Source organism: Herpailurus yagouaroundi, unplaced genomic scaffold (assembly GCF_014898765.1).
Source record: "Herpailurus yagouaroundi ecotype Mexico unplaced genomic scaffold, PumYag 160, whole genome shotgun sequence".
In the NCBI taxonomy this organism is placed as follows: Eukaryota; Metazoa; Chordata; class Mammalia; order Carnivora; family Felidae; genus Herpailurus; species Herpailurus yagouaroundi.
Window position 1 is genome coordinate 47,263,563 of NW_024412401.1, and position 24,441 is coordinate 47,288,003.

General features: G+C 39.1%; 1 protein-coding gene and 1 long non-coding RNA gene across 4 annotated transcripts in view; one reads left to right on the forward strand and one right to left on the reverse strand.

The window, feature by feature from the left end:
- The window catches only part of NR6A1 (nuclear receptor subfamily 6 group A member 1), a 231,724-nt gene that overhangs the window by 109,261 nt on the left and 98,022 nt on the right, over positions 1–24,441 (reverse strand). The gene's annotated exons all lie outside the window — the stretch shown is intronic.
- The window catches only part of LOC121034977 (uncharacterized), a 42,982-nt gene continuing 34,751 nt past the window's right edge, over positions 16,211–24,441 (forward strand). Inside the window, exon 1 of the long non-coding RNA XR_005792704.1 lies at positions 16,211–17,181. This is a non-coding gene — a long non-coding RNA (uncharacterized LOC121034977). The remainder of the gene's footprint in view (positions 17,182–24,441) is intronic.

Genomic DNA, 24,441 nt, shown 5'->3' on the forward strand with positions numbered 1-24,441 from the left:
ATGAAATTTATTGTCAAATTGGTTTCCATACAACACCCAGTGCTCATCCCAGCAGGTGCCCTTCTCAAATGCCCATCACCCAATTTCCCCTCCCCCCACTCCCCCATCAACCCTCAGTTTATTCTCAGTTTTTAAGAGTCTTTTATGGTTTGCCTCCTTCCCTCTCTGTAACTGCCCCCCACTTCTCTTCCCCCCCGGTCTTCTGTTGAGTTTCTCAGGATCCACATAAGAGTGAAAACATATGGTATCTTTCTCTGCCTGACTTATTTCACTTGGCATAACACTCTCTAGTTCCATCCACGTTGCTACAAATGGCCAGATTTCATTCTTTCTCATTTCCGAGTAGTATTCCGTTGTATATATAAACCACAACTTCTTTATCCATTCATCAGTTGATGGACGTTTAGGCTCTTTCCATAATTTGGCTATTGTTGAAAGTGCTGCTATAAACGATGGGGTACAAGTGCCCCTATGCATCAGCACTCCTGTATCCCTTGGGTAAATTTGTAGCAGTGCTACTGCTGGGTCATAGGGTAGATCTATTTTTAATTTTTTGAAGAACCTCCACACTGTTTTCCAGAGTGGCTGCACCAGTTTGCATTCCCACCAACAGTGCAAGAGGGTTCCCGTTTCTCCACATCTTCGCCAGCATCTATAGTCTCCTGGTTTGTTCATTTTAGCCACCCTGACCGGCATAAGGTGGTATCTCAGCGTGGTTTTGATTTGTATTTCCCTGATGAGGAATGACGTTAAGCATCTTTTCATGTGCCTGTTGGCCATCTGGATGTCTTCTTTTGAAAAGTGTCTATTCATGTCTTCTGCCCATTTCTTCACTGGATTATTTGTTTTTTGGGTGTGGAGTTTGGTGAGTTCTTTTCAGCTCAGGTCTTGATCACAGGTGAGTTCACACCCCACATTGGGCTCTGTGCTGGGTGTGAAGCCTACTTTAAACAAACAAAAAAAGGCAGTGGGGCGGTTGCCACGGGGAGCAGCACAAGTGAGGATGGCCTGATCGCAGGGTCCCCAGATTCCTAACCTCTGCCAGGGCCTCAGCCCCCTTGTGGGTTAATGCTGTTGCTGGCAATCCAAATTCCTGGTGGGCCTGGATCTTCCAGGAGATCTTGGAGCTGTAGGAGCACAGAAAAAATTGGTGATGGTGGTGGTTTTCTTCTCTATCAGCATGGCTCCACAGGAACCGGAGCTTCCCAAGACCTTCGCCTCAGCGAAGAGAGGAGCTCCAGGGAGGCCTGAGGGAGCAAAGTAGCAAGACCTGCTCTTCCCATCTGCCCACCTGCTGACCAGCATGACCCCGAGGCAGCGGTGTCCTAGCTGAGACTGGTGCACCCAGCCACTGCTTCAGGAGTAACTTTCATCTTCCTCCAGTCACCCCTTCTGGCTCCTTGCTTCTCTGGCTTCTGCACAGTTATGTAACATGTATTGGGATAAATAGTCCTCTTTTCATAATGTTATGGTGGTTCTATTCCCAGTTGACTCACTGTGATTTGGTGATCTACTTATGCTTCTTAGAACTCCACGCTCACTGACTTCAAAGAAAGTAAACACATGTACTCCTTTGTGGCTCTTCTATGCAAGGACAAGCACAGCTTTTAAAAAGAAGTTTTCATCTCCACATTTACATTCTACATACTATAGAATTTACCATATAATGTCCTATATAATCTATTAGCATAATATATAATTTATTTATTGTTATTATCTGCCTCCTGTAACCAGAAACCATGTTCCACAGGGCAAAGAGTTTTTGTCTGATTTGTCTGTGGATGCAGCTTTGGTACTTGGGCATGGCAGTCAGTATTTATCAAACTGAATGAAACTAAACAATGCCCCCCCCCCCGCCAAAAAAAAGGTGCAAAAAAAATATCTCATGTGAGATGTGTTGTCATAATTTGGGATTCAGAAAAAGCGATCCCTTTAGATGTGCAGCAGCAGATGCCAGAGAGAAGACTTATGCTCAGGGCCAGGAATTACAGAGACAAGGTTGGGGTGGAGGGGTCTTAAATTCTTTGGATGGTCATGAGGAAAATAAAATTTTCCAAAAAAAGAATCTACAGAAATCCAAATGGTGAGTTCTCCCTGTAGCTGAAGACTCCCATTATGTCATGGAGTAAATTTATATGTGCCAAATTTACAAAGGGTGCAAAAGGCAAACATCAGGAAGCTCTCTAAATTGAATGACAATTTTTTGATAAAGTGAAAAGTAAAAAGAGATGATATCCTTATCCCAACTTCTATTAAAAACCAATACGAATTCCAGTTTCCAGTACAGCCATAGAAGGAACTTAGAAGTTGCTATCGTATCCTAACAACCAAGAAAAAGCTGAACAAAATGAAAAGGCAACAACCCTTCTTAGATTTGGCAGAGAAGTGTGGTCACATGGCAAACTACTGTCCCCCAAATTGGAAAGACAGATAAAGATAACAGAGAATCAACTTACCAAAGCAGAAACTCATGAGCAGAAAACTCCATGGGAAGCAGTGCCAGAATAAGAAGACCCCCACTGCAATTGATGAATTGCTTGCTGGAGGCTAAGTGTGGACAACTCCAAGAGTTAAAAACTCCACAGTGCCCAGTAACAGGAGGGTCCCATACTTGTTTGAGTTTTACCTCCAAGAACTCTACCAAGACCTCCCAAAGAGTGTCAGAGAAAAATTCCCTCTTGCTTCCAGCAGAGGGAGGGTAAAAAACTATTTTGAAATGTATCAGAGCATTTGGAGAAAAATTATTTGACCACAGCCTAACTTGCTGGAGTTTTATCAGAGCCTAACCTACCTGATAAAAGGAAATACCTGCCCCCTCTAGCCATTCTTTCTGGCCAGAGGGGGAAAAAAAGAATGTGAGAAGCACCAGTGAATTCCAGTCTACAGCAGAAGCTCACCAAGACTCAAATCTAATCAAAGAACTATAGAATGCTTCCTCTTCCCCCATATCTTCGTTCCTTTTACCCAGCACGTCACATCTGATTTCCAGCAGCAACAAGAACAAAATCACAAAGCATACTAATAGGCAAAAAAACTTTGTCATGCTGCGCGTGAAGCCCACTTAAAAAAAAAAAAAAGATTGTCAGAGTGGATCCAAAAACAAGATCCAACTATATGTTGTCTACAAAACCCATATATAGATTAAAGTAAAGGAATGACAAAGGATACAGGAGTGCTGATTCATAGGGGCACATGTACCCCAATGTTTATAGCAGCACTTTCAACAATAGCCAAATCATGGAAAGAGTCCAAATGTCCATCAACTGATGAATGGATAAAGAAGACGTGGTTTATGTATACAATGGAATACTACTTGGCAATTAGAAAGAATGAAATCCTGCCATTTGCAACAATGTGGATGGAACTGGAGGGTATTATGCTAAGTGAAATAAGTAAGCCAGAGAAAGACAGATTATCATATGTTTTCACTCATATGTGGAACTTGAGAAGCTTAACAGAAGACCATGGGGGGAAATAAAGGGGAAAAATAGTTTCAAACAGAGAGGGAAGCAAACCCATAAGATACTCTTAAATACAGAGAACAAACTGAAGGTTGATGGGGGGAGGTGGAGGGGGAAAATGGGTGATGAGCACTGAAGAGGGCACTTCTTGGGATGAGCACTGGGTGTTGTATACAAGCGATGAATCATGGGAATCTACCCCTGAAACCAAGAGCACACTGTATACACTGTATGTCAGCTAACTTGACAATAAATTACATTAAAAAAAAAAAAAAAAGTAAAGGGAGGGACAAAGATACATCATAGTAACACCGATCAAAAGAAAGCAGAATAGCTATATTAATTTTAGACAATGCAGATTTCAGAACAAGGAGAATGATCAGGGATGAAGAGAAACATTACATAATAATGATAAAGGGGTCAATATTCCAAGATGACATAACAATCCTTAATAGGTATGCACCTAACAATAGTGTCAAAATACGTAAGGCAAAAACTGATAGAACTGCAATGAGAAATAGATGAATCTACTATTATCACTGGAGACTCTAACACCTCTCTTTGAGATATGGACATATCCAAAAGCCATAAAATCAGTAAGGACACAGTTGATCTCAACAATACTAAAAATCAATTGGATATAATTGACATCTATAGACCACTTCATCCAACAATGCAGATTATATATTCTTCTCAAATTCATATGGAACATTCACCAAAAAAGGACCACATTCTGAGCCATAAAAGAAACTTCAACCAATTTAAAAGAACAGAAATCATACAATACCTGCTCTCAAATCAAAATGTAATTAAAACAGAAATCAATAATAGCAAGATAGCTGGAAAATCCCAAAATACTTGGAGATTAAACAACACAATTCTTTTTTTTTTTTTAATGTTTATTTATTTTTGAGACAGAGGGAGACAGAGCATGAGTGGAGGAGGGTAGAGAGAGAGAGAGAGGGACACACAGAATCTGAAGCAGGCTCCAGACTCTAAGCTGTCAGCACAGAGCCCAACGCAGGGCTTGAACTCACGAGCCATGACATCATGACCTGAGCTGAAGTCGGACACCCAACTGACTGAGCTACCCAGGCACCCCTAAACAACACAATTGTAACACATGGGTCAAAGAAGGACTCTCAAGAGAAAATTTTAAATATTTGGAACTAAATGAAAATAAAAATAGAACTTATCAAAATTTGTAGATTGCATCAAAAGCAATGCTCAAAGGGAAATTTATAGCACTGAATTTATATATTAGAAAAAAAGAAAGATTTAAAACCAGTAATCTAAGTTTCCATGTTAGGAAACTAGAAAAAGGAAAGCAAATTAAATCCAAAACAAACAGAATTAGGGAAATAAAAAAAAACTAGAAAAATAATCAATGAAATTGAAAACTAGAAATCTTTAGAGAAAAATCAACAAAACCAAAAGCTAGTTCTTTGCAAAGATAAATAACAAAAAAGTCTGTATCCAGGCCAACTAAGGAAAAAAAAAAAAAAAGAAAAAGAAAAGAGAGAAGAACCAAATTATTAATAGCAGAAATGAAAGAGGGTATTAACACTAGTACAGATCATATGGACAGTAGAAAGATAATAAAGAAATACTATGAACAATTCTATGCCCACAAATTTGATAACCTAGATGAAATGGACCAATTCCTTGAAGACATAATCTGTCAAAACAAACACAAGAAGCAACAGACAATCTGAATAGGCCTTTATCTACTAAAGAAATTGAATCAGTACTTAACAACCTTCCCAAACAAAAAGCCCCAAGCCTATACGGGTTCATTCAAGGAAGAAATTATTCTGTGATCTTTTATAGAATATACAAGTGATTTAGAAGTAGAGGGAATACTTCTAAACTCATTACATGAGGCCAGCATTACACCAATAACAAAAAGACCAAGATCTTACAAGAAAACTTCAAACCAACATCTCTCACTCATACAGATGCAAAGATCCTCAACAAAGTATTAGCAATTGGAATCCAAAAATGTAAAGAAGAATTATACATTACAATCAAGCGGGGTTTATTCCAGGTATGTAAGGCTGGTTAAACATTCTTTTCTAAAGAAGAACACTTGATCATATCAATAGACGCTGATAAAGCATGACATATCCAATACTTATTCCTACTAAAAATTCTCAACAAACTAGGAATCATGGGGAACTTGCTCAATTCAATAAAGAAAATCTACAAAAAACCTACAGCTAACATTATACTTAAAGATATGAAACTCAAAGCTTTCCTGCTAAGATCAGGAACAATGCAAGGATGTCCCCTCTCACCAGTGCTTTCCAACATTGTACTAGAAGTGCCACCTAATGTAATAAGATAAGAAAAAGAAATAAAAAGTATACAGTTTGGAAAGGAAGAAATAAAATTGTCTTTGTTCAGGTGTGCCTGGGTGGCTCAGTCGGTTAAACATCCAACTTTGGCTCAGGTCATGATCTCACAGTTCACAAGTTCAAGCCCCGTGTCGGGCTCTGTGCTGATAGCTCAGAGCCTAGAGCCTGGAGCCTGGAGCCTGCTTTGGATTCTGTCTCCTTCGCTCTCTGCCCCTCCCCCACACATACTCTCTCTCCACACAAACAAACAAAAAACAAAACTCCTAGAACTAATAAGCAGTGACAGCAAGGTTGCAGAATAGAAGGTTAATAAATAAGCCACGCCCATTGCTTTCCTGAGCAAGTGAAATTAAAAACACATTACCATTATTAGCACCTCCACCAAATGAAATACTTAGGTATTAAATCTGACAAAATATGTACAAGATCTGTATGAAGAAAATTACAAAATTCTGATGAAAAATATTAAAGAAGTACTACATAAACAGGAAGGTATTCTATGTTCATGGATAAGAAGAGTCAATATTGTGAAGATGCTAGTTCTTCCCACCTTGATTTATAGATGCAGTATAAACCCAACCAAAACCCAACCAAAACAAAATGATTTTGTAGGTATTTTTTTTATTTTTATGCTTTTAAATTTTTTTAATGTTTTTTTAAATTTATTTTTGAGACAGAGAGAGACAAAGCATGAGCAGGGGAGGGGCAGAGAGAGAGGGAGGCACAGAATCTGAAGCAGGCTGCAGGCTCTGAGCTGTCAGCACAGAGCCCAACGCAGGGCTCAAACTCATCGAGTGTGAGATCATGACCTGAGCTGAAGTCAGATGCTCAACTGACTGAGCCACCCAGGCACCCCTGATTTTGTAGGTATTAACAAACTGATTCTAAAGTTTATATGGAGATGCAAAGACCCAGAATAGCCAACCCTATCAATATTGAAGGAGAAGAAGAACAGAGTCAGAGGACTAGCACTACCTGATTTCAAGAATTACTGCAAAGATCCAGTAATCAAGACAGTGTGATATTGAGGAAATAACAGACAAACATATCAATGGAACAGAAGGGGGAGCGCAGAAACAGATTCACATAAATACAGTCAACTGATCTATGACAAAGGAGTAAAGGCAATACAATGGAACAAAAAAGGTCTTTCCAACAAATGGTGTCAGAATGACTGAATACCCACATGTAAAAAGATGAATCTACACACAGACCTTACACTTTTCACAAAAGTTAAGTCAAAATGAATCACAGGCCTAAATGTCAAACACAAAACTATGAAATTCCTAAAAGATAACATAGGAGAAAACCTCTATGACCTTGAGTATGACAATGACCAGAGGCATCATCCATGAAAGAAATCACTGACAGACTTCATTAAAAATAAAAACTTATGGGGGCTCCTGGGTGTCTCAGTCATTTAAGTGTCCACTTCTTGATTTAGGCTCAGATCATGATCTCACAGTTGATGGGATCAAGCACCATGTCAGGCTCTGCACTGTCAGTGCTTGGGATTTTCTCTTTCTCCTTCTCTCTCTCCCCTCCCCTGCTCACATTCTCTCTCAAAAATAAAAATAAAATAAGCTTTAAACAAATTTATTATAGGGGCACCTGGAGGCTCAGTCAGTTGAGTGTTTGACTCTTGATCTCAGCTTGGGTCATGATCTCACTGCTTGTGAGTTCAAGTCCCAGGAGAGGGTCTCTCCCTCTCTCTCTGCCATTACCCCACTCATGCTCCTCTCTCTCTCAAAATAAATGAAGAAACTTAAATTAAAAAAAAATTACTATAAAATGAATAAAACAAAACCTGGTCTGCTAATGACAATGTCAAGAGAATGAGAAGACAAGCCACAGACTAGAAAAAAATACTTGCAAAAGACATATTCAATGAAAGTCTGTTATCTAAAATATAAAAGAAACTCTTAAAACTCAACAATAAGAAAATGAACAACCCAATTAAAAAGTAGGCAAAAGATTTGAACAGACATCTCACCAAAGAAGATATACAGATGGCAAGCAAACAAAAGATGCTCAAAGTTATACATCATTATGCAACTTCAAATTATAACAATGAAATACCACTACACACCTATTAGAATGACCAAAATCCAAAACACTGACAATACCAAATGCTGACGAGGATATGGAGCAATAAAAATTCTCATTACTTGCTGGTCAGAATGCAAACTGGTATAACCACTATGAAAGACAGTTTGGGGGTTTCAAAAAAACTAAACATACTCATACAATACAATCCAGGAATTAAACTCCTTGGTATTAACCCAAACGAACTGAAATTTTACATCCACACAAAAAATTGCACATAGATGTCTACCGCAGCTTTAATCTTAACTGCTAAAACTTGGAAGCAACCAAGATGTCTTTAAGTAGATGAATGGATAAACTGGAACATCCAGACAATGGAATATTATTCAGTGCTAAAAAGAAGCTATCAAACCATGAAAAGACATGGAAGAAACTTAAATGCATCTTAGTAAGTGAAAAAAGCCCATCTAAAATGGTCACATACTAACTGTAAGACTCCAATTATATGACATCTGGAAAAGGCAAAACTATGAAGTCAGTAAAAATATTAGTAGTTGCCAGTAGTTAGGAGGGAGGGAGGAATGAACAAGCAGAACACAGAGCATTTTTAAGGCGGTAAAACAATTCTGTATAATACTGCAATGATAATACATGTCATTCCACATTTGTCAAAATCCACAGTATGCATAACACCAAGAGTGAACCCTAAAGTGAACTATGGATTTCAGGTGATAATGATGTGTCAATATAGGTTCATCAGCTGTAACAACTGCACCACTCTGGTGCTTGGTGTTGACAGTGGGGGAGGTTATTTATGCATGTTGGGGACAGAGGTTAGATGAGAACTCTCTGTACTTTACACTCAGCTTTGAAATGAACCTAAAACTGCTCTAAACAATAAAATTTACTAATTAAATAAAATGCACAGGAAAGAAAAAAATACAATTTTCTAAGTTTTCAAGTTAATAGTTACTGCCTTTGTTTTTTTAAGTTTATTTATTTTGAGAGAGAGCGCGCACACGAGTGGGGAAAGGGGAGAGAAAGAGAGGCAGAGAGAGAGAGAGAGAGAGAGAGAGAAAGAGAAAGAGAAAGAAAGAGAGAAAGAGAGAAAGAGAGAAAGAGAGAAAGAGAGAGAGAGAGAATGAGAATCCCCAAGCAGGTCCCACACTCAGCACAGAGCCTCCGGGGCTCAGTCTCATAACCGTGAGATCATGCCCTGAGCTGAAATCAAGAGTTGGACACTTAACTGACTGAGCCACCCAAGCACCCCTGCCTTTATAAGTCTAGAGGAAAACAAGACATTACAGTTTTTATAAAGAAGAAAACTGTATGTTCAAAAATATTGCAGTTAAAAAAGACTCCCTAAAAATTGCTTAAATTAATTAACCTGCCATTTTTTCTCAGTGGACACTTATGATTTTAATGGGAATGGTAAACACGTAAACTTTTAGAAAGTGGGTAATTTCAGGGTCACATATCTCTTGGACAGTATCCTTACATAAAAGGTTAATGTAAGAGGCCTAGTAGAAGCCTAGTAGAAACCACTACAAATAGGTAGTCACCCATGGCCACCACTGGCCTGCCTCAGAACCACATCCTTTGGGAGCCCTGGTACCTACCTACGTTCAGCTTTTTATGACTTGGAATTCAGCCCTGGCTTCTTCCCATGATACAGCCTGACCTCAATGGAGCTCAGCCCCCAGCTACATGACTTTTTTGCCCTGTCACTTTTTCCTCAATAACCTTGAGACTCTGGATCATCAGTGGCTATTCCAGGTCTCATTGGTCCGTCCATCCGTGTTACAATGAGCTCCTAAAGATTTTGGAAAAGTCTGTTCCTAAGAGGTATAATCACCGCTGACATTCCCTCAACCCTGGCAATGCCCCTCAGAGAAAATGGAAGTGCTTTAAAGAAGACAGTAATTAGGTAATAAAGAGAGAGGGCTTTAGAGCCACAAACAAAAACAAAAACAAAAACAAAAAAACACAAACAACCCATAAAAAACCTGAGTGAGATTACTGGTTCTGTCTTATGAATCTTGAAGAAATTATTTAACTTTTCTACACCTCAGTTTCTTCATTTGTATAAAAGACGAAATGGCAATACCAACTTAATCGTGATACTGTGAGAATTCAAAATAACAACATTGCAAAGCACCTACCACAGGGTCTGCCCCATGGTTATTCCTGTCTCTTTCTGCCTAATCTACTTTGCCATCTTTGCCCTTGATGTAATCCATGGGAAGATAAAATGGGAGAGAAAAAAATAGGCCTTCAGATATATGTATCTGAAGATATTATCCAAAATCCTTAGTTTTAATTATACAATCAAATAATTATGGGGGCGCCTGGGTGGCTCAGTCAGTTGAGCGTCCGACTCAGTTTCAGCTCAGGTCATGATCTCATGTTTCATTGGTTTCGAGCTCCACATAGGGCTCTAAGCTGACAGCACAGAGCCTGCTTGGGTTTCTCTCTCCCTCTCTCTCTGCCCCTCCCCAGCTTGTGCTATCTCTGTCTTTCTTAAAATAAGAACATAAACTGGGGCGCCTGGGTGGTGCAGTCGGTTGGGCGCCCGACTTCAGCCAGGTCACGATCTCGCGGTCTGTGAGTTCGAGCCCCACGTCGGGCTCTGGGCTGATGGCTCAGAGCCTGGAGCCTGTTTCCGATTCTGTGTCTCCCTCGCTCTCTGCCCCTCCCCCGTTCATGCTCTGTCTCTCTCTGTCCGAAAAATAAATAAAAATGTGGAAAAAAAAATTTAAAAAATAAGAACATAAACTTAAAAAAAATTTTTTTTTAATGCTTAATATTGGATCAGTCTCTTCTTCACAAAAAATGAGCATATTCTTGGCCACCACAGGAGAAACAGTTTATGATCTGTGCCTTAAATCCAATCCTACCCATGTGACTTTAACCTTTCCCTAGCAGACAATGGTACCTGACTATTTTTGGCTAACCAAGGTATAAGGAAGTCTAGAAGATTTGGACAGCCAACCCAACTGAAGCCCAAAAGGGAAAAAAACAAAAACCTATGTCCAAGTCATGGCAGAAAAGGAGAAAGGGGCGCATGGGTGGCTGCAGTGGTTAAGTGTCAACTCTTGATTTCAGTTCAGGTCATGATTTCATGGTTCATGAGTTCAAGCCCTGTGTTGGGCTCTGAGTGGGCAGTATGGGGCCTGCTTGGGATTCTCCCTCTCTCCCCTCTCACTGCCCCTCCCATGCTCTCACTCTCTCTCTCAAAATAAATAAATAAACTTAAAAAGAAAAAAGAGAGAGAAAAACCAATTCAGCTGGTTAATAATGGAAACTAGCAGATTAAACTCCTGTTTTTCACTAGAAAGCCACTGCATGAAGTAAAAACTAGCCCCAAACCCCAAGTCTAGACTGATTAAAAGTCTTGGAGGTATCCCAGTCAAACCCCAGACTGCAGAGGAGTAAGAAATCAGCTCTATTTCAACACTATTAGGTTTTCACAGGCGTCTGTCTTAGGACATAACTCTTTATTCCCAAGGCCTAGCAATGTCACCTTCTATACAGTCTCATCAGCCTGGAGCTCGAAGTTAGCTGTAAGGTGAAGGGTATGATTTTTAAAGTTAAGGTATAGTAGAGTTTCTGTCCCAGCTTCAGCCACTACCTGACTGTGATTCTTAAGAATCATTTCTTTAACACTTCTTTCCTGCAAAATAGGGATAATAACATTCCCCTCACAGAACTGTTGTGAAAATTAAAAACCCTTGTCAGAAGTGCCTAGAGTACAGTGCATAGCTCATAGTAGACAAAAGGCATTCATTCCCTTTCCTTCCCTCTTTGATATAGCCTTATATTCCAGGGAGAGAGGAGGGTGTGATTTCTCCTTTCCACAAAATTAACCAGTCCCACAGTCAGAGACGTCGGGCTGAACTCAGACTCTTGGTATCTTTTCCCACATTTGAGTCCTGACTCCAAGTTACACTGCAATACCTCACTTTTGAAGGCCACACTCACACTCAGATGCTAGGTCTTACACAGCTATTATTTTAAGAACTACGGTTACCTCAGGGCTGGGCTGAATAATGAGATACAAGTGCTTTGGGAATCTGCAGATTCCCAGCATAACTAATGAGTACTGTCAACTGCATTCTGTCCAAGATATGGGCAGACAACTCCAAGTGGCCAACAGCTCTTTGAAAAATGCACAGGCAACGATCAGAGAAAGACTATTTTGCTTCTTCCTGTAGCCTCTGCTTTGGTAAATTTACATTTTACATAATCATTATTATTAAAGATCATTTGTGGTTTGTTGTTGTTCAGTTTCATTAAAGATTAGTATCAGCAGGGAAGCTATATAATGTGGAAGAACAAATACGGGCTTTGGAATCAAGCTTTGATTCAAGTCCTAGCTCTGCCACTTCCTTGCTATGTGACACTGGACGAGTCATAACCTCTCAGACCCTCAATTTTCTCACCCACGGTATTTTTCAAAGTTCAGGTTGCCCCTTCAGTGGCTTGTAAAACCAATTTAATGGCTTTAAATAACTTTTTTGTTTAAAACACTTCTTTTTCCTTTTTTTTTTTAATGTTCATTTATTTTTGAGAGAGAGAATGTGAGCAGGGGAAGGGCAGAGAGAAAGGGAGATACAGAGTCTGAAGCAGGTTCCAGACTCTGAGCTGTCAGCACAGAGCACGATGTGGGGCTCGAACTCCCCAACTGCGAGATCATGACCTGAGCTGAAGTCAGACACTTAACTGAATAAGCCACCCAGGTGCCCCTAAATAACTTTTTTTTAAGTAAAAAAAATTAAAGAGAAAAATATCAGATGACACTACATTTTGTAAGGACAAGTACTATTTCATAAAACTGTGGTTTCAGATATATATAGATAGATATGTAGATATATACACAAATATGTGTATAATTGATCGTAATATAAAATATTTCTTACAGTGGATAATAGTCAAAAAAATTGAAAGCCACTGACCTATAAAATGAGACTATCAAGTGTGTGTAACATTACCTTCTGTATTTCTCAAAGTATTTGAGAATTTGAAAAAATAAAACAACACAGACTAAATATTAGCAATCAACCTTATTTGTTTTTGTTTTTTTTTAATTTTTTTTAATGTTTATTTTTGAGACAGAGACAGAGCATGAACGGGGAAGGGTCAGAGAGAGAGAGACACAGAATCTGAAACAGGCTCCAGGCTCTGAGTGGTCAGCACAGAGCCCGACGCGGGGCTCGAACCCACAGACTGAGAGATCATGACCTGAGCCGAAGTCGGACGCTTAACTGACTGAGCCACCCAGGCGCCCTGCAATCAACCTTATTTGAATCAGAATATGTGAATATAACCTTATTTAAAAATACTGGTAAAGTTCCTCTTTACTGGTCAATTTCAGATTCCTTGTTTTATTTTCTTCATAGCATGCTTTTCTGTTTTACTTCATTTTACTTTGTTAACTTATTTTCTGTCTTTTCACTAGAATATAAGCTCTGGAAGAATCTTTTGTTTTATTCTTGATCTCTCCTTAGCACCTAGATTTTACTCACTTGCATGCGCGCGCGTGCACACACACACACACACACACACACACACACACACACACCACGTACGTATGTTATATGTATACCTATACACGTTTATGGGTGTGTATCTGCCAAATGAAGAACATCAATGCATTCATTCCAGTGCATTCCATTTAACTCTACTTTCAAGATAACATGAGGGGGTGCCCAGGGTGGCTCAGCCAGTTAAGTGTCCAACTCTTGATTTCAGCTCACGTCATGATCTCGAGGTTCCTGAATTGGGCTCTGTACTGACAGCATGGGAGCTACTTGAGATTCTCTCTCTCCCTCTCTCTCTCTGCCCCTCCCCTGCTGTTTGTGCTGTCTCTCTCATAAAATAAAGAAATAAACTTAAAAAATAACGAGAAAGAGGGGCACCTGGGTGGCGCAGTCGGTTAAGCGTCCGACTTCAGCCAGGTCACGATCTCGCGGTCCGTGAGTTCGAGCCCCGCGTCGGGCTCTGGGCTGATGGCTCAGAGCCTGGAGCCAGTTTCCGATTCTGTGTCTCCCTCTCTCTCTGCCCCTCCCCCGTTCATGCTCTGTCTCTCTCTGTCCTAAAAATAAATAAACGTTGAAAAAAAAAAATAACGAGAAAGAATCTGCATACACAGGAATATCCGTCAACTGAGTTCAACAAGGAGTTGTTCAGCTAAAAATCTATAAAAGATCCAAGTTACTAATATGCCAACCTTTCTTCTGAGTATCTATTCATGAACCATATCTATCATAGGGCTATAGCTCTTGATGCTCAGGGAAAGAATATTTGATTTGGAATCAATGCTTAGCCTAAAACCCACTGATCATCATCTCACTAGGAAATTTGCCTCTAGCATAATGGATCTGGAGCCAAAAGAGACTAGGGTTGAAATCCCCATTATATCTTATACATGCTGTAAGGACTCAGGCAAGTTCCCTTATTATTAAATGAAGGTAATAGTACTTATCTCACAGGGTTATTCTGAAGATTAAATGAGCTGATATATATAAAATACCTGTCATAGTGTCTGGTACATAATAAAATACAGTAAAAATTAACTATCATTATTATTCATTTACACACAATTTTTTCAACTAACTTTTATTAATGTTCATTGTGTTACACAGGTCCTGGGTCTACACAAGGGGCATAGGCACAATTCAAGAGGAATCGGCCACAGTCCTTACCCATGAAGAGCTCACAGTGTAATCGGAAAGATAAATCCAAAAACAGTAAGTATGGGAGTGTAGTATATATTAGGTCTCATCCAGGAAGGCTGAAATGAATCTGTCCTTCTCTAGCAAACCTGATCTTAGGTACTGGTTAGTCCCTACAGTTGATAGGTATATCAAAACCCTTCCATTTCATAAAACGGAATAGCTTCTGTCATGGGTCAGAGCAGCTCTATAGCGAAGCCCTCACAAGATTATAAGAGTGGTCAAGAATGATTGTCTTAATAGCCAAAAGGTAGAAGCAACTGAAGTGTGCACTGACAGATAAAAAGGATAAATGTGGTATATACACAACGGAATACTCTGCAGTCTTTAAAAGGAAGGAAATTCTGACACATACTACAACATGGATGAGCATAGTGGACATTATGCAAAGTGAAGTAGAGTAAGCCACTAACAAAAAGACAAACACTGTATTATTCTGTGTATATGAGGTATTCTGAGAGTCAAAAATTCATAGAGACAGAAAGTAGAAATGTGGTTGCCAGGAGTTGTAGGGAGGGAAGAATTGGAAGTGTTATATACAGAGGTTCAACTGGGGAAAAGATGAAAAAGTTCTGGTGACCAATGGTGGTGAGGACTGTACAAGGTGAACATACTTAACACTACAGAATTGTATACTTAAAAGTGGGTAAAATGATAAATGATAAATGATTATGTATATTTTACCACAACTTAAAAAAAAGTAATTGTCCTATGACTTATAGAAAGAGAAATGCATGCGTCCCCTGTTCTCTGACTTTGATCGTTCTTATATCTGGTAGCATACTTATCAACCCAACTTTCCCCAGGTTAAGACATGAGAAGAATTTTGGGGCAGTCCTCAAACACAGAACCCTGTGTAATGTAGTCAACACCCAAGCAATCACAAACACACAAACATCCAAACCCAGAATTTAGAGCAAAATAGACAGATGCTATATGGTGACCACAGGTTTATTTCCACAAGTGTGAAAGAGACAAAAATAAACCAAAGTATCTGTATGTGTAAAAGGCAGTTTAGGATTTTTTATAGGCTAATTCCTAAAGAGATAAGAAAGTTCTTAGAACCGGGGCGCCTGGGTGGCTCAGTAGGTCAAGTGTCTGACTTCAGCTCAGGTCATGATCTCACAGTTCGTGAGTTTGAGCCCCGTGTTGGGCGCTGTGCTGACAGCTCAGAGCCTGGAGCTTGCTTCGGATTCTATCTCCCTCTCTCTCTGCCCCTCCCCCACTCGTGCCTTTCTCTCTCTCTCTCTCTCTCTCAAAAATAAACATAAAAAAAATTTTTAAAAACAGTTCTCAGAATAAAATGACAGGTCCATGTGAAGTAGATTTCATGTATCAGTGCCAAGGTCTCATAACAAAACTTTACTGCCTCAGATTTAAAAAAAAAAAATACTGCTAATTTGCATTAAACAAAGCAACTTTTATATACTAAACAAAAATGTCACAACTGACAGTGCGGTATAATGACCTGGTTTCCTAGTGGCTCAGAAAGATGGGAAATAAATCAAGGACCCTAGTTCAGACAGACAGGACAGGGTAGACTCTGGCTGTCTCGCATGATTAAAGCCTATGTCACAGCTCAGGGGGTCTACACTTTGGTAGCTTCTCCTCTGCAGTCCCCTATGTGACTAAGGACTGGGATAAGAGTGACAGCTTCACAATGGGGATAGTAAGTGATAAAGCTTTTTCCTAGTATGTTCAAAGACTCCAGAATCTAAAACTTAACTTCTCTGCTATCCATCCATACAATTTTCATTAAGAGAAATTTACACCATCTAGGAAGTCAAATGCCACCTTTATTTTTATCCTATCAAACCCTAAAATAAAGGCCAGCATGTGGTGTGGACAGGAGCCTTGGTTAGGATCACAAAAATTCTCACATCAAATAATTGATTTAAGTTAGAGCCAAGTTCATCAACAATAAGATGACAGGGTTCAGGCAAAGTCAGCTGCCTGTTTACATTTCAGAAAGACTAGCATTGCTCCTGACACTAGTACATAGGTATAAGCAACCTCTGGGTGGGTAATGCCACCAAACAAAAGCAACACCTTCAAAGTCTCTCGGTGACTAAAGGCAGCCAGACACTCAAACTGCCAGTCCTGAATTACGGCCTCTGAATGGTGAGGGCTTCACATTTCACTGATCAGGGCACAGCCCAATCAGAAGACAAACCCCTGCACTGCCAGGGACCAGCAAATCCGCTTTCTTCCAGAGTGCACATGACTGAATGTGCTTCTGTCCATCATCTGGGTCATATATAGTTCAATGCGAGCTGAGCAGACAGGGCTGCAAGGAAATCTGGCGCGGTTCAATACCTCGTCTACCCTGGGTTCCAGTATCTAATTTTTTTTTACTGACAAACTCATTTCTCTACCGGGACAGGATGCTGTGCTGGCTGGAAGTTCCATTTCTACAGCAAGAATCCTATCTGGAAACACAGAAGTTGTCCTCTAGCCACAGCAGCTCGAACTTTTTTGATTGTTGTTGCTGCTTTCTCCCATCACCCCCACCCCCTTTTGACAAAGATCCAACTGTAAAAAGTCTTACGTAACAGTTCAGGACTACTTCGGTTCTTTTACTGGGTAAGCACTTTCAATTTTTTTTTTTTAACTAAAAACCATTTTAACATTGAATCTGTTGAGAGACTTAACTAAAATCTTTTAAGTAATTTGTGTAGTGAAATACTGTCAGTGGATTTTTTTTAGTCTCATTTCTGCACGTGCTCCTTTGTTCTCAGAACAGAAGCTTTTTATACACACCCCATAACGCAGCTGGAGAGAGTTATGAAGTCAGTTATTATAAGGAACACAAAGGTTGTTTTGCATTCTTTGCCTTTATATAATTAATTTTGTATTTGTTTTCTTAAAACAGAGTAGTTAAAAAAGGGAGAAATTCACAAAAGAATAAACTGTTGCAGAAAAAAGTTTGAAGTTTTTACCACCTTTTCTATCTGTAGTTTTGTGTGGCCAAACACTTGTGCTGCCTGGGGCGGTGGGGGTAGTGGCAAGCGTAGACAGAGAGGAACTAAGCCAGACATGGACAAAGGCATGAGCCAAAACCAGACAGTCCTGGCCGTTCGATAGGCCAGCAGTGGGTGAGACAGGTCAGCCAGCTGCAGGGGCGGGAGGCGGGGGGGGGGGGGGGGGGAAGGGGCATGGATGTGTGAGGTGCTCATGCGTGCGATCGTGACTAGATTCTGAAACTGCCAGCCATTTTCCCAGCTATGCTTTGTGCAATCTAAAGGAATGCATCTCCTCTGAAGCCGTCTTGCCAGAGCCCAGTGATAGAGAGGAGTGTGATAAATACCACAACATATGGATCAGAAAATACTGGGATCTGGGGTGGGCAAGAGGGAATGCAGAGGGTGTGGAAATTTTTTAGTGATCTGGAATGTGTTGAGTGACAGGAAGTGCCCCAAGCTTCCCCCCACCCAACTCTTCGCAGTCGCGCCTGCTTTTGTCTAACTCTTGTAATCTACACACTACTGCTTACAAAGCTGTCTGAGTTTAAGACAAAAAGAAACATAAAAGGCTCTCCATTCCATAGTACCTGCGATATGGAAGGAGTGTAAAAAGCATGGCCCTTCAAGCCTATAGACATTTTTTCAGGTATGTAAGACAAATATAAAATAATAATTTTCTAAGGATAATGAGAACTATGAATTAGAGTCTGCCTTCCAAATCTGATTTTAAAAATCCTGATTCTGCTATAGGTACAAAGGCTTAAGTTGGTTCCTAATCTGAATAAGTCTTGTTTGGTTGGTTAATATACTGCGTTTGAAGTTGTTTCTGTTTTCTTTGTATAAATTTGGACTTCGAGGAATAAAGCAAATAAGTAGAATGCACTAAAGAAAAAAAAAGATTTTTCCCTTTGCTAGTTAAAAAGCATTTTAAAGGGTTGGTTTCTTAGAAAAAGCAGTTCTTTCTTTCTCATTTTTGCATGTATACTACTATAAAGATAACTTAATGCCATCGTCAATGTAAGGTAGAAAACTTTTGGCAGAAAAATAATACAGATGATAAACAACTTAGCATTTTCCCAAACTTCTATATTATCAACAGAAACACTAAAACTTGAGAGAAAAGCAGTCAAATAATTGAATGGTTAACCCTAGTTTTGGAGGATAAAATGGAAAATTCAGTATGAATAAAATGATATTTGGTAATGTTTCTACCTCCTACCACAAAGGATGTTAGTGGTCAGCCTAGGAGTTAATCTTTCCTAGCGTGGCTCTGAGCCTTCATGCCGAGCAGACGTTATTCACAGGACGATTCGAAAAGTCCATTCATATATCTCACTACCTGGATTTGAATAGAAACCAGACAGCAATTCTTTAGTTCCAGCCACCATTCGCCCCACTGGACAATAGCGATTTGTTAGCACAGAGTCACAGGCTGTGGGACACAAAGCTTGGAGCTGCAGAAAGATGGGGGATTCAGAGAACAGGAAATTACAGGCCCGATGCACTCCTGGCAGCCCTGAGAATACAAAAAAAAAAAAAAAAAAAAAAAAAAAAAGGCAACACAGCGATGCCATGTTTAAGAGCTACTTCTAGCTTTTTTAACCACCTCCAATGTCATAAAAGCTCTATTGTTGGAGTACATAAAGTCACGAGTCCCATGTGCTCTCTTTTCTCACTATAGGGAACTTCATTCAATGCCGTGGCACAGTCAGAAAAATCAAAAGCATCCAGAGTTGATTAGTTGTAAGCTCTGATAGAAAGGAGAAGAGCATTTTATAAACAAAAATGTCACAGAAAAAATATGCTTGGTAACACAAGTGACACAATGAAATTAATATCTTTTACAAATTATTTCATAAGACTAGACAATCAGAATGAAACCAAATGTATCAAGACTCCAGGGAAACAAATTTTTCTTCAAAATATCATATAAAATCTATTATTTAATTCAATCAAAAGTTTCTTCAGAAGATATATATCAATTTAAAAACTAACCTTACATAGAATATTTCTGAGTTCTGAGTTGTGTTTTCCAAAACAAGGAACTAAAATCAAAGCCCGAAAGACTTATTTGGCATATTAAAAAGAAAACTACATTTTCTTTTGTTGGTTATCAAATTATTGTAGTTCTCTGGCTAAGTTAAGAAAATGCCTCTACTTCCCTCCCTTTAGACCTAAAAAATAAAATAATGGACATTCTAGGTGAGGGGAGAGAGAGAATTCTCCAGTCTCAATCAATGAGCATAGGTTCTTGTCCAGGCCCTCATGCTGCAACCTGAGCACCAATAAGCCAGAATGTGTCCATTTCAACAGGAGGAGACCCTACACAAGGAAGTTATCAATGGTTTTGTTCTTCTGCCTTTCTTCTGTGATCCATTAGTAGACACAAATCCTAAATGATATCATACCTGAAATATTCATCAAATGAGATCATGAATGACCAAAAACTGCTTTAGAAACACGAACTGTTCTTACTCTGTTTGGTCCCATGGCTGTAAGATGAACGCTTGCTAAATTTAATGTTGCTGGAAAACAAATCAGCAACTTTTAAACTACCAATTACTGGATTTCTTCAAATTCTATCATTACGCACCAAACACAAGCATCAGTTACAACCTCAAGCCGTGCTGCTGTCCAATACGGTAGCCACCAGCTATGTGGGCTATTGTTATTTGAATTAATCCAAATTAAATAAAATTTAAAATTCATTTCTTCAGTCACACTGGCCACATTTCAAGCACTCAATAGCCCCAGGTAATGAGTGGCTATCATACAGGACAGCGCAGATAGAGAACTAAAGCAGAAAGTACTAATGGACAGCAATCATCTAGACTATGCTCAATCCACAATACCTGTGTTCAACTACACATCCAGCCGGACATGAAATAAATCAATCTCTAAGTAAAAAAATATAATGATGAGTATTGTCGACAAGGTAGGTAGCACCATGATACTTGAAATATGTCTAAAAAAGCATTTTGAAACCAATGGTTTCTTTTTTTTTTTTCCTTTGGCCCAAAATAAAAAGGTTATGAAGAATATTAAGGCAGTAGTAGCAGACAGTTAAGAGTGGTCAGAGTAATTAAAATGTTCCAGAATGCTACTTAGTATCAAAAAGTTCTTCCTAAACATATGAAGCAAATGATTCTATGGTTTCCTTCACATCACTGTCATGGACAATACAGAATAGCAAAGAACAAGGGGCTTGAAGGCAGTCAGACCTAGGTTTGATTACTAACATCCACGCTGCCAGCTAGAGAATATTAGGCAAATTAGTCCACCTCTCTGGGATTTAGTATCCTTACCTGCAAAATGGGGAAACAGCCAACCAGCAAGATGTATGGAAGGACTCACAGTCAAGGATAGAAAGCATCCAGAGTAAAGTGCCAGGCATGTAGTGGGAATTTTTTTAAAAAAAGAGAGTAGCTATTATTTATTATTATATTGTCCACCCTAAATCTTTATAATGTGACTCTGTGCAGACAGATACTATTCAACACATAAAGCAAGCCATCATAAACAAGTATCCTAAAATACTAATGCTGGCCATTCAGTAAAGCAAGTGGAATAAAATGGAAATATTTGTATTCTAGACAGCTTTCCTAAGCCAATATGTGACCATGCCGCTCCATAACAGCCTGGCTTTTTCACCAGAAGAATCTCATGTCATACTTGGCTCAAATAACCAGCATGGCCCCTGTGTCTTCAGAGGTTTATATACATGCATCTGGGCTTAGGTTTTATATAAGACAATGTTCTGTAGCTAAAACGTAAACTCTACCAAGGGATACATTGTTAGATTAATACAAAAAATCATTTCCAAATAGGGAAACTGATGCCTGTTCAAGAAAATGGCAAAGGCTATTTTAGAAATTCAATGGTAAGAAACCTCATTCTCTCTTTTTTTTTTTTTTAAGTATTGAACTGAAGGAACATTTAAATAATTTAAATTATAGTAATAGTAATAATGAGCTGATAAAACATCCAATGCCTATTTTTTTAAATTATTGTGAACCTGGTATTTGGTCAAGACCAGATGTAATGAGTGGTTCCTCCTCAAGGCTTTAGTGGTTTAAAAATAAAAAAATAAAAAAATTCCAGGGCACCTTGGTGGCACAGCTGGTTGAGCATCTGACTCTTGGTTTCAGCTCAGGTTATGATCTCATGGTTTGTGAGTTTAAGCCCTGCTTGCACTCCGTGCTGTCAGTGCAGAGCCTGCTTGGGATTGATTCTCTCCACCTTTCTCTCCCCCTCTCCCTGCCCCTCTCCTACTTGTGCTCTCTCTCTCTCTGAAAAATAAATAAACTTAAAAAAAAAAAAATTCCAAGTGATTCTATCATGACCACATGTCTTAACTTCCAAATCTATCATCAAGTAAATCAGACATGATAAACATGGATATGAGGTTCTAAAATTTTGATGTCATTCTCAACCCATCCTTATGCCTGCTAGGTGCAAGAACCATGGGGCTTAGGGGCAACTGAACATGGGTTGGAATCCTGGCTCTGCTACTTATTTATACTATGTGATCCTGAGTAAGTCACTTCCTCTCTTTGCCTCAGACTCTTCATGCAAAAAATATGAATATTTTAGCCTTCCTGCCAGTCATTTTAAAGTTCAAGGATCATATACATAAAACATCTTGAACATCCTAGCACATGGAAACCACTCTGGAAACGTCAATTCTATGAAAATACAGTAAGGGCCTGAGGTCCACTTCATTGTCTGAGAATCTTCCCAAACATGAATGGAAATAGAAGGGTTCTAGGCAGATTTATAGCAAAGGCCATTCTCTGTTTAAATTATGATTAAAACAAACATGAAGATAAAAGCTGTCAACACTGCACAGAGTTTTAAGTCTTAGGAACATAAATATTAAATAAACTGATTGAATAAATATAAGAAAATTATAAGAAAAGTGAGATGGAACCTCAGATTTTAGTATTATAAGATAGAATTTAATACTGATACTAATTTAATGTTATTAAATATATAAGAATCATTTTCTTAAATGAAGAAATAGTATCTTTTTGGAATAAGATTTCCACTCATTCTTCTTGGTGATTAAAACAAAAATATGAAAGTTCTAAAATACTGCCCTTGACTGAGATATCTGCCTCTTGCAGGTAAGAGAAAGAAAATTCATGTCTTTTAAAATCAAACCCATAGAAGGAACTGCTGGGTAAGATGTTTTTCTACTACATCTGTAGACTCATTTTAAAGTTGAAACTAATCCAGCAGAACTGGAAACAGTAATGTTTCTTTATGCCAAATAAGTGAAAAATGTTAGACATGCCAAATAACCTTTCAGAGTACAGAAAGTAGTAGATTCCTCTCCCCCTTGTACCCCACCCTCCCCAAAACTATAAGGGAGATAAGTGTGGTATAGTTAGAAATCTGAAAAGGTAGATTTATCTCCCAGAAGTGGGCTGGATTAGATAGTACATTAAATCTCTGCCACTATCTAGATTGGTGACTTTTAAGAAGTCAATTCTGGGGGCGCCTGGGTGGCACAGTCGGTTGAGCGTCCGACTTCAGCCAGGTCACGATCTCGCGGTCTGTGAGTTCGAGCCCCGCGTCAGGCTCTGGGCTGATGGCTCAGAGCCTGGAGCCTGTTTCCAATCCTGTGTCTCCCTCTCTCTCTGCCCCTCCCCCGTTCATGCTCTGTCTCTCTCTGTCCCAAAAATAAATAAAAAACGTTGAAAAAAAAATTAAAAAAAAAAGAAGTCAATTCTGAGTCCTTGTTACCAGTAGTGGTCCAAAAAACACATTCATACTAGAAGCTAAAGGGTAGAGAGAGTACTTAAGAGGTGAGAAATTTGGTCTTGCCAGAGTGTATTCAAATCCAGTCTCTGTAAAGCCTAGCTAACCATAAAAGTTTTATAGGACTGCTTAAGCAGATAGATAGACAAGAAAGGTAGTTAAATAAAGATAGATAAGATAGATCTGACTGCAAGGATTTTCCATGGATATCATTAGCAATTTTATCATAAAACAATCACAAAAGGTAACCAAAGGAAAGGTTCTTCTCAGCAGACATTTATGAGTGAGTTCTTAATAAATGCTGATCAAGCCGAGCCTTCTTTTTCTAGTCACTTATCCAATAAATATTAAATGCCCAATATGTATCATACACAGTAGCAGACTTAGGTTGAATGATGAACAAAACAGATAGTAGCTGACAAGCTATAAATTAGGATAACCATGGTCAGAAGCCGTATCATTTAAAAAATGGTAGGGATTGCAGAATGAATCCAGTGATTTGGGGAAAGTGCCCTGCCAACTGCTGAAGCCGAACTAATATAATATAGTTCATAAGAACATGGAAGAATGCACACTCTCAGCTGTTTGATTCAAGCAAAGAGATATGCTAAACTACAAGATCTTAATGGATTTTAAACCATCAAGGAAATGAAATACCTTCAAACACATAGACTGGTTTCAAATGACCATTACTCAGATCTGTGGTAAACCACTATCTCATGCAAAAACTCAGTTTCCTTTTGATGGATGATTAAGAACAATATAGTATCTGTAAAGGGGTCTAGGCATGGAATGACATTCTGGGAGATCATGATACATTGGAGCATTAAATGTGATACATATTGCCTTCACCCCCTTCCCTAAGATTATGTTTGTAGCACTCACCATTTCCTTTACCCGCACGTGCTATGACCATTGTGATTACACAGCTAGTGTACTCAGAATACTCAACCCATGACTCAGCTGGCTCTTAGCAACCAAGAATATTTGAAACATGCATGATAAATATGAAGAGAAGGAAAGGCTAGAATCACAAGTGGGCTTCTGTAACAATTCATCTTAAAAACTAGAACCACCTATGCGTACAAGGTCTCTAAACATTAACCTTTCTTCCAAT